Source organism: Peromyscus maniculatus, chromosome 9 (genome assembly GCF_049852395.1).
Source record: "Peromyscus maniculatus bairdii isolate BWxNUB_F1_BW_parent chromosome 9, HU_Pman_BW_mat_3.1, whole genome shotgun sequence".
NCBI classification, from domain to species: Eukaryota; Metazoa; Chordata; class Mammalia; order Rodentia; family Cricetidae; genus Peromyscus; species Peromyscus maniculatus.
The window spans coordinates 69478920-69486853 of NC_134860.1; positions in this window are offsets into that span (position 1 = coordinate 69478920).

A 7934-nucleotide genomic window follows, 5' to 3' on the forward strand; every position below is an offset into this window, starting at 1 on the left:
GACGGAGCATTGATTTTTTTTGTTTAGGCCCTTAGCTAAGAATCAACAACAGATGTGGCAGGTTTGATTAGGTATCTCTCAACAGGGTTCACAGTAGGGAGGAGGAAGTGATCAGACTCAGGACCCAGGGAGACAGGATGGAGTGGTTTAATTTCTTAAGTCACTGTCTGAAGATGGGAGTTGGAAGTATATAAAGGAGAGAGAGAAAGAGAGAGAGAGAGCCTCATGCCAGGATCCAGAGTGCTTTCCCTAGAGAGGGATGCATCTTTTTCCCAGGTAAATGGTGATGATGTGTTCCTGTGGAGCGCCGCCCCCAGACATTGTTATTCTTATTACGTTCTGGCATGGTTCTCAGGATTCTACTGACCTCTGGACCCCAGCTCCCCCCAAGTCTACTCCTTGTAGCAGGCCAACACTGTGCTAAAAATTTCCCTTTAAAGAAAGAGAATCCCATGGCTAGGAAATAACCACTGGAGCTTCCACCCAATTAAAACTTTTTCTGTAGTTGGGTAGAACTCAAGTTAGTGCCATTAAAAAAATCCTCAATTACCACGAAAAGCATTCCTTGCTCCAACACCATAAATAAAGCATTTTCACAAAAAAAAATAATATTTACATGATCGCCATGGGTAGAAAAGGAAACAGGCCAGGGAGAGAGACTGGCTTTCATCATCGGTGTTCCTTCCCTTGTAGCACCTCGACCTCCTGTGTAGCTACTCCCCAGCCCCAGCCCTCAAGTTTGACTCTATTAAAATATACATATATCTATGTGTGTATATAGCTCCTTCTCTGAATACATATAGATAGACAGCCAGATATTATCTCTTTAAAATATTAAAATAAATTACATCTTTGCACAGAACACAGACATTAATTCTGTTTCCAGGAGATTTGTCAAATCAGTGGCCTGTGTTTGCATAACAAGCTCTTTGGTTATGCTGTGCAGAATATAAATGACTGCGTTCTCAGCTCCAGATGAAAATCGCCAGGGTTTAAGTAGTGTCGCTTCCATTGATGAAGATGAACTCTGTGTCACATGCCCAGGTAGTGTCTGTAGGTAGCCCCTTCTTCCTGGGTTGCTAAAAGCACCGAGAGAAGGAAACCGTAACTGCAAAGTCTTCCTACCTCATTTCTCCCTTTTGGTTTTAGAAAACAAGGTGTCCTTTCTTTGCAACTGAATTACACACAAATCACACACACATAAACACATACACACATGAACACCTATACATATATAAATGTGCACACAAATACACAAAACATGCACACACATGCATACGTACATACACATATATACATACATATATACGTAAACACACAACTATGCGTGCGCACAATATACATGCACACAAATGTGCATGTGTACATGTATACACACAAGTATGCACACATGCATATACATGAATACACATATGCATACAAATATACATGCACACACACTTGCATGTACACATATACATATATACATGTACATGAATACACTCACAAGTGTATACACATACACACACACACACACACACACACACACACAAACACTTCTGTTCTGGGTTTGAATTAATTGATATAGCACTAGACTATATTTCCTACCAGTTTTGGGCCAAAATGGTTTTACTTTTAATTGTGTGAGTGTGTGTGTGTATGTTTGTGTGTGTGTGTGTGTGTGTGTGTGTTTGTAGGAAACTGAATGCTAGAAGACAACCTGGGTTGTTGTTTCACAGACATCTGTCAAGCTTGCCAAGTAGTCTAGCTGAGCCTGGGGGTCTGCCTGTCTCCTGGTACTAGGATTATGAGCTTTCGCCATTGCGACCGACTTTTTCACATCAGTTCTGGACTTGAACTCATGCTTGCCAGGCAAGCATTTTACAAGCTGAACTATCTACCCAACCTGGCTTCTCATATCTCTTAGTGCCTCTATGAGCCAGACTGTGTGAGGAGCTTTATGTGTGTAATATCAATTTCTTTAACAACCATGTAATAAATATTGCTATTTTTCTAGCAGGGCTCAGGAAACTAACAAGTCAGAAAGTTTAGGAAGACACCCTAGACAGAAAGCTGATGATCTGGACTTGAACTCCATCTGCCTGAGTCAGAAGTCTAAGCCTTTAACAGGCTGTATTTGGATGCCTTCTGCATCAGGAGAGGGAGCATTCCAGTTCTCACTTAGTATTCAGATAGTGCTTGGTGTCTGGCTGCTTCTGTGGGAATGAACCAGAGATTGCTGGAGAGATAGATCTCAGACACATTCACTTATTTAGTGAAGAATTTTGAAGGAACTACATTGCTCTAGTCATTACCTGCTTCTCCTCACCTGCCTGCCTCAGTTTACCAATGTTTGCACTGTGGTTCCCTCAATGTTCATAAGATTGGAAGCTGAAAGAGCCTACGATTTACTGATGTACTTGCTCATTTTTTACATGGAGATATTGTGATCCAGGCAGGGGAAGGGATGGGCATGAACAGACAACTCAGTTTAGGGCCACTGGTCTTGGGACCCTCCCTGGTTCAGAAAGAGTTCATGTGGGCTGGTTTTGAAATTGAGTACAAAGAGGCCAACACTAGCTCCTGGAGCCATGCTGAGGGGTTGCTGGGGGCCCCAGGCCAGAGAACGGCAAGTTAGCTGATACCTCCTGGATGCTACTGATTTGCAAACAGTGCTGTGAGTGTTGGTACCAGGCATTTGACTTCTCACTCTGATTTCCAGAACCAGCTCTGTGTGTGGTTGTGTGGCACTTTGTTGCAATCATGGTGGTTTTCTCACAGTCATTTACAGTTGCAAAATGTATCTAGAGCAGTTTTCCTGCAAAGCCATAAAATTCATCTCTGCTCTGTTTCCTTTTTGAAATGTTCAGTTCAGCAAGATCAAAGGCCAACCGAGAGAGAGAGGCAAAATTAACCAGATTCGAGCCGTTCTTTTTCTCCTGTCCTGGTGTTTTTCCATCCAAATTACATTCATATCAGAAACTTTTCTGCCCATGGTTTTCATGATAATACATAAAAGTCATCTCCTGGTTGAATGGACAGGGGGAAGCTTCAGGGTGTCTCGCCAGGGTGTCATGCACTCTTCACATGGAGTCTGATTGTCTTCTAAATAACAGCAATTAGTAACTGTGGTCAAAATATTTTGCCTTTATTTTCCCTTTTAGCAGCGGGGCTAGAGTGAGCTGACACCACATATGTCAAAATGGGCTGGGGAAGCCTCAAGTAGATTTGTGTGTGTGTGTGTGTGTGTGTGTGTGTGTGTGTGTGTGTGTGTGTCCTTTCTCTCTTCTTCTTACCTCCATGTTCTTGCTTGTAAAATAATAATGGCTTGTGTGAGTTCTCAGAAGCAACTAAGATGTTTGTTGTGAACTCCAAAGTCCATTTCCTCTGTTAGTAGCAAGGAAGGAAAGAGGAACAAGAACATGGGAGTACCAAAACACATGAACGTGTGTGTACATATGTATAAGCCAAAGTTCATCACCTCGGATTTTTCAGAATCATTTTCCACCATGTTCTTTCAATCAGTGTCTCTCACTGAAGCTGGGACTCACTGATTCAGCAAGAATGGCTACCAGCAAGCCGCAGTGATCCTCGTGGCTCTGTCTCTCCAGCATGTGGATTACAGATCCATGTCGCCATACTCAGTCTTCCTTTGTGGGTGCTGGGGATCCAAACTCAGGCCCTCGCGCTTGCTCGCACAGCTAAGGCTTCACTGATGAAGCCATTTCCCTAGCTCTGTTCCTTTGATTCTTAAAGTCACCAAGTCTTCACTTGCAGACATTCCTGATCTTAAACTTTCTCTTGTAGTTGGTCTACCTCTTAGATGGGTGAATACCTACTTTATGATACTCTCTCACTTTATACTAAAGCTACTTTGACTAAACTTGTATTTCCTTCAACCAAAATCATTGTGACCTATAATTTTTCTCTTAGTGACTTTACCTTTTAGGTAGCATTAGTGTTATCATTTAGGCACAATACCACACTTGGTATTTATATATAATTGATCGTTATAGTCACATCTTTGGAAAGAGGAGGCAGACATCATTATTCTCATCTTTGGCATGAAGAGACACAGCATCAGAGGGACTTAGGGTCTGGTATAAAAAAAAAATCACACATATTCATAGTGGGGCTGAGCACCAAACATCATCTCTACATCCCACATTTCCTGTTCTTGTCAGTATAAGCCAAAATTCCATCTGTAAATTTGGAAGCCACTCATGTAAGCTGCCTGTCAGTCAGGTTTCATACTCTTATTGTGATTGCTGATGCCTCCTTCAAACAGATATCCACATATATTTTTTTTGAGGATGAAGGGTTTGTTGTATTTCCTATTTGAATGAGATTTTCACACATTTCCAAGTGCTTTTTTTTTATACATTATCTTATTTGATATTCCCTGTGCCTCTATGAGGTAGATAGAACAAGTTTTTATTTTTTTCTCCCATCTACATACAAGGAATGAGTGCTTGAGTCATCTAAGAGATGGGTTCAAGATCAAGAGAGAATTAGTGACAGAATTGGGCCTGTGTCCTGTAATTGGAGGAAGACACTTCCAAAGGATGGATATGAAGTAACCCCCTTTGCATACTATAGTGAATACAGTTCAGCCTCTACCTAAGTGAATCAGTGGCTCTCACATTTCTTATGGAAGTTTCTTTAAAGGAGGCAAACCTTCTGTCTCCATCGTTTCCGAGCTAATCAATCAGATACTTTTTGAAAAAGCTGTACTCCAGAGCTGTTCTCTGCTCTATGTGGCAAGGCTCAGTAGAAAGGGGAGATGTTCATCAGTATAAAGCTGATCCCTCTCAGTGCTGAGTAGAGGCATCAGGAAGTTAGTCCAGATGCTCAAGGGATATGATATTATTTGATTCTATCAGCCCCTAGGGCAAGATTTAAGGAGACTGTCGCTGGGAGGGTTTACTGGTCTTTAGAGTTAATACAGGTCCTGGCCAACAGTTAGGGAGCCTGCATGGGACCGACCTTGACCTTCTGTATGTGTGTGACAGTTGTGAGGCTTGGTCTCTTTGTAAGGCTCCTAGTATGAGATCAGGACCTGTCCCTGGAGCTTAGCTAACTTTTAGGAACCTGTTCCCCATGCTGGATTACCTTGCCCAGCCTTGATGCAGGGGGAGGAGCTTGGTCCTGCGTGCCATGCTTTGTTCAAACCCATGGGAGGCCTGCCCCTTTCTGAATGGAAACTGAACAGGAGTGGATGGGGATGGAGTAGATGGGAGTGCGGGGTGGAGGAGAGTAGGGAGGGGAAACTAAGGTTGGTACGTAAAACAAATGAAAGAAAAGTTAATTAAATAAAAAAATAAAAGAGAAACAAAACAAAACAAACAACATAAAAACAAAACAAAAAACAAAATACAGGTCCTTGGATGAACTCTGAACTATATGTTAGTGTGTGTGGTTTTGACCTTCAACCCTACTTCAATCTTTAGTGGCCTTCGAAAGCTCCTTTGATCTCGTGAGACCTCAGTTTCTATATCTTTAGCAGGAGAAGGTTGAATTAGCTTTAAAATATTTGCATTAGTTCCTTGGGGTTTAATAATGAAGTGCCACATATTGGATGGCCCAAACAACCCAAATGTACTGTTTTTATACTCTAGAGGCTGGAAGCATAAGTTCAAGGGCTTATTTCTTCTGAGACCCCTCTCCTCAGCCTGTAGGTGGTATTGTCGTTTTGTTCCTTACACCATCTGTCCCCACCTATGCCTAAATTTTCATCTATGTCTTTAATTCTCCCTATGAGAACATTAGTCATATTGTGTTGGGGCCTACTGCAATAACTTCATTTGAACATAATTCCCCCTTCTTTAATCTTTAAAAAATTATTTTTAATTATGTGTATATATGTGGGTCTGTGTGGGGGAACACATGAATACAGTGCCTATAGAAGTCAGAAAAGAGTTTTAGATTTCCTAGAGCTGAAGTTACAGGCACTTGTGAACTGCCCAATATGGGTGTAGGGAACTCAACTCACTCTTAATTATTGGGACATCTCTCCAGCTCTATAATTCTCTTTTTAAGGATTGATTTCTTAATGGAGCCATAGATTGAGGTACTGGGAGTGAATAATTCAACCTGGGAATTTTCAAGGAGCTTACAACAGTGCCCACATTTAACTGATCAGAATTACTCAGGACACTTTTTAGAAGTGTCTGAACTTTAGTCCATTTCTCTAAGAAGCACAAGAGATACTGTACCTGTTTTGAGAAACCCCCAGTGACCACCAAGGAGCCAGTTTCCATTGCACACCAGCATACACACACACACACACACACACACACACACACACACACACACACACACACACACACACACATATACACGCACGAGAGAGGGCAAGCTTGGAAACCTTTTGTGAGTACAGGATTCAAAAGGGTGGGGAGGTCCCAGAAGGGGCAAGAGGCGAGATGCTAGAGTAGAGTAATGGAAGCTTTTCATTCACACAGTTCTTGTTTCTCATTTGTGAGTGAAAGGAAGGCTTTGAAAGTACCTGGTGTTAAAAGGAGTATGGCCTCAGAGGCCAGAGTTGATTGATATTCATTTCTGTCATTTATCAGGTGAATGATACTGGGCAAGCTGACTTGGCATCTCAGAGCTTGCTTCTTCTTTAAGGGGATGAGTGTGGAGGAGGAGAAGTAATGGTGGTGGGCAGAGATCATGAGATACATGGTGCTCATAAGGCACTCTTCCAGTTCCGGGCACTTAGTGAGTCCTGGATACTCAGTGTTTGTACTTCTGAAACCAAGTTTCCTTTTTCTATTCCTGTGGGGTGCAGGGGATTGGGGGGACTGAGGGGGCAAAGAGGAAAGAGGAGGAGGAAGAAGAGAAGGAGGGGCAAGGGTCAGGAAGAAGGGAGGAGGGGGGAAGTAATATAATAAAGGAAAGCAGAAAGCAGGCATGACAAGATCTCACTCCAGGCCTGCAAGAGCTTGTCTGAGAGGGAGGGAGAAAGGAGGCTGACCTCTTGGAGGACCATGCTCATTTCCTAGTTGTTAAAGCACAGCTTTCTCCCTCCTAGAACATACTTAATTTGGCATCCGGAATGGCCCAAAGTTCAGTTCTGTTCCATTGATGTTATAACCTTGGCTCATCAATTAGAGTTGCTAATAAAAATCACTTAGAAATGAATGAATGATTTGCTTACAAAGTGAACTTGTGCAATTAAGAGCTAGACTTAGCCTTCCCTGAAACTGCTCAGTTGGGAGAGCATTAGACTGAAGACCTTAAGAGCTAGGTTTAACTGTCCTCCCTGGTTCTGTACTTATGCTATTTTCCAGACAGGAAAGTCACTGAGGCTCAGAAGTGAATATATACTGCCTTAAAGCACGTGGTTCTCAATGACAATTCAAGGGAAGAGAGAGGGAAATGATGCAAGCTGTAGAATTCAGTAGAATGCTCATAGAATTTGCCTGAAAATTGTTCTCTGTTTGCTTCCAGTGTTGGCCTTTTCACTGCAATTGGGTCATGGATTCCTCTAGGGGAGGCACCACACTGGGACATCTGCATATCCAGTAGCACTCCTGTGCTATTGAGACAGAGCAGATGGCAGTATTCATGCTGGATGAGCTGAGTGGGAGTTATACGGCCCTGGAGGAAGAAAGAGCTGCCCTCATCATGGGGCTATGCCCAGAGTCAAAGTGCATGGTCCCCAGGAAACTGGCTCTTTGCCCTCTGGGAACTGTTGCTACCCTTTCAGAACATGTAACTCCAACATCAAATGGTAGCCGTGGAAGAAGTGTAGCCACGCAATGGAAGGAGGGTACATTCCCATGCCTACAGCCCTCTCCTGACAGTGCAGGCACTCTCCAGGAGCCCAAGGACTTCCCAGGAGCCCAAGGGAGCTAGTTCCAGTGTAATTTTATTTCTTTTAATTTTATGAGCAAGAACCCCTGGGTTGATCAACATGAGAGGAAATGGTAATTTGCAAAGTTTCTTTT